We start from the raw sequence: 3,957 nt of genomic DNA, 5'->3' as shown, positions 1-3,957 counted from the left end.
CACAGGTTCCGTGGTAATCGCCTCGGTTACTGGGCCAGGGCCATTTCCAGGCTCTGATTGTGAGTTTAGTTCCTGTTCTCACAGGTATCTCCCATCCCATTACAAGCTGTCGAGGCGGAAAATGAACATTTTTCCCCCAACAATACTTTTTCCCACATGCAACACTTTCTTCACCCATCTTTCAACACAAAAACCCCTTTACCTCAAATAATACAACAGCCTAAACCGTTTATGTCTTCATTCCATTTCTGTGTTTTACACATTCGGGAAGACATCCATCTACTTGACCACATTCTCAAATGGCTACGAAACATGACTGGCATCATTAAACAATGTGGCCGGTATAATGTTCACTTCTATTGAAGGTTTACGGGCTTTGATCTTGTATATGATCTTCTTAAAGATTAAGACCACATTATTGTGTCTGGTCCATAATCTTTGTAAGTGATTTGTAGCTTGGGATCTCTCATACAGCCATCATTAACATTATTTTATCACTTCACCATAAGTAACACATGATTTTTTTGCATTGCGGAGGAGGAGACAGACATGCAAAAGGCAAACGCTCAAACTCTGTATTCCCCTGGCGCCCACCCAGAATGCACCTAGACTCAGATGTCTTGGTAAATTTTATGTATAAACACTGCGAGTCTGTTATTCCAATACGAAAGCGTGGGTAATTGCCAAGACTATCTAATATTTGTCTTAACACGTTTCCTCACCCCTACAACAGAAAAACAGGAAAGAGAGAATCGCTATGTTTTAATATGACACGATTTTAAAATGCTCGTTATTATCGCCTCAAAACTTGGGCCTAATGACTTGTCTGCTCCAATGCTAAGGTTTCACGTAATTGTCTCTTATACACAAATATGAACAGTGTCGTCTCATTATATCCGACTGGTGTTCTTAAGTTTCAGGCCTGAATGAATTATTCCTCGCCTCTCATCATGACCGTCTTTCACCGATAAGAAATGAGAGTATAAGAAAGTACAAGCTATATTTCTTGTTCCATTGTAAATGGAACAATATTTCTATTTGTAAAACACACTGGAAACCAGAGATAGTAAGTTAAAAATGCACAATGAAAATAAATGTATGACAAAAAATTATAGTTACTAAATTAAAATAGACAATTGGTCAAGAACGTTGGTATCCAGACAGTTGATGGGCCCCACTGACTTGCATAGTTGCATGGTTACCCATATTCGTACAAAATATATTTTGAAGAAAGAAATGAATCTAGGTTTAAGAGCAACTTGAGGGGGAGTTAATGATTACAAAATGATCATGGGTGAACTATCCCTTTAAATTAGCTATACACTATACACCTAGTATGGGGGGGGGGGCACTTGACTTGACCCGAGAAACCTTAGGACTTCTTAATGTCTTCAGAAAGTAATTAGGAGTTCATGATAATAAATAAATGTGCAAAACACCCAATGTAGGGCTAAGTAGTACCTCTTTAATTTGCCTTATTATCTCCAATACCCTTATCGAGAAACATGGATTCGCCTTGACTGCCATACAGACCATATTTCTACAAGGGAATGGAGCAGTCAAGCTCATGATGACTGTTTGCAACACAGAAGCAAGATTGTAATGGATAATTGGCAACACAAAGCCTAATCAAGCATGGGTGATTGCCTGTTTTTTAAAATTCTCGTCCAGTCCTTGTATCAATTTACAACTAAATGGAAAAGGCCTGTTCATTGGAATCAGTAATGTGGGCTCTCTCCTTCTGCCTCCCTCTCTCTCTCTCTCTCTCTCTCTCTCTCTCTCTCTCTCTCGCTCTCTTTCTATGGGTCAGTGGCAATCTTGAGTCCAGGGCTAGATCGAGCGTGGAGACTGAGGGGGTGGTAGTGTATAAAAATATAAAAGGCCTTGCGCTTTGATTCCTGCGAGGACCAGTCAAGAATAATAATGCATTACACCCCACCACCTCGCAAAAGACGCTGAAAGCAGCCACATGTCTCAATGCCCCATTGGAGGCCTTGAAGACTCCCCGCTCAGTGTAATAGCGCCCTCTATGGGCTTTAATGTTAAATGCAACCCAAAATATATAAACACGCTCATTAAACAGACCTGTTTGACTGATGGAGCTGCAGAAAGAGATAAAGAAAGTTTGTCCACAGCATCGGCACAGGTGTTTGATGTCACGGCAGCTGGTGGGGTGGGTCCACCTGTCTTCCACTCGTCCCGCAAACCCCCACCCTCTCTGCTGTCTTCATGGTGACAGATGGAGTCCAGAGGTTCTGATGTATTCTCACCGCTCCTCCCCACGGTCTGTCCCTGCGGTCCATTCTGGCCTGCTCATTTGGACCCTTCACAGTAGCACAGGTTAACTGCTTACAGAGAGGGTCAAGACCGAGTGAATGACAACAGAGATCCTCACGTGATCAATTAAGAAGCGTAAAATTGATTTGTAGTCACAGATAGCACAAGGAAGTGAAATCCTCAAAATGTAAAAGTCTTAAACAGTCAATGAAATGAAAATGATGTTCGCCCAAACCCATGACTTTCTTTCTTCTGTGGAACATAAAGGGAGATGAGAAAGTAAATGATGTCTGAGGTGTTCATTCTGCCAAAAAAAAGCTCCTTTTGTGTTACAGTTATTCAGGTTTGGAACAACATGAAGGTGAGTAAATGATTTTATTTTTTTGGAGGTGATCTATCCCTTTAATATTTCAGTTGCCTTAGTAGATATTAAATGGTGAGTCAATGCTTCTCTTGGGAAAAATTCACATTTGTCTCCTTGACAATGTCTTAAACTAGGCTCAGATTTCCCAAGATACCAAAGTCAATCAAAAGTCAGATATCAATATAAAGCGTGTGTCTCACCAAAATCTCCCAAGAGAATTGTTTTTGTTCTTGAGACATTTGTTGTATAGCACTATACTCCCATGTCAACATTTGTCACATTTATTTCATGATCTAAAAATTAGGTGATCCAATTTGTCAAATGAGAGTTTCTTTGATTTTTTTTTTTTTTTTATATATATATATATATATATATATATACACTACCATTCAAAAGTTTGTGTTCAGGAAATCTTTTTTTTTTTTTCTAATGCTCATCAAGGTTGTATTTATTTGAATGATAAAATGAAACATTTTTACAATTTTAAATAGCTGTTTTCTATTTTTATACATTTTCAAATGTAATTTATTCCTGTGATGCAAAGCTGAATTTTCAGCATCATTACGCCAGTCGTCAGTGTCACATGATCCTTCAGAAATCATCCTAATATGATGATTTGATGCTCCAGAAACATTTCCTATTATTATCAATGTTGAAAACAGTTTTGCTTCTTAAAATATTAATGGAAACCAAGATGCATAGAAAGTTTAGAAAAGTTTTAGAAAAGAACATTTATTCAAAACAAGATTATTTGTAACATTACAAATGCCTTTACTGACATGTTTGATCAATTTAATGCATCCTTGCTGATAAAAAAAAAATATATATATATATATCTTACTGACCCCAAACTTTATATATAAGATTTCACACACACACACACATACTTTACCTTTGGTTTTACAAATTCTGTGCCTGTTCTCAACTATCTGAGACAATACGTTGATACCTAAACAAAACTAAATAGAGACTCCACTAACTTTTATATAAATGATAAAAAAGAGCAACCAAGATTCTAAGAAAAATGTACATTTCTCTGTGTTAGTTTATTTTAAAAAAGCAGGGGTTGTGTAATGGTCTCTGTGTGTGTTTTGCCCTGCAGTAAATTCTACAACAAACTCCACACTGCACAAGTATATTAGATAGTTCCTGTATTGCTCATCCTGTGGGCGACTGGTCCAATCTGACTCTAATCCATGAGAATGGATCTGTCCTAGAGGACCTAATGATGTTAATTTGTTGAAGTTACTGCAAACCGTATGTTGATTTTCACCGATCACGTTCATGTCGGCTAATATCACACATGTGAGGGGAAT

Source organism: Gobio gobio (assembly GCF_949357685.1).
Source record: "Gobio gobio genome assembly, chromosome: 1".
Classification (NCBI taxonomy): Eukaryota; Metazoa; Chordata; class Actinopteri; order Cypriniformes; family Gobionidae; genus Gobio; species Gobio gobio.
The sequence above is the reverse complement of the archived record's forward strand: the minus strand, read 5'-3'. Positions refer to the sequence as shown.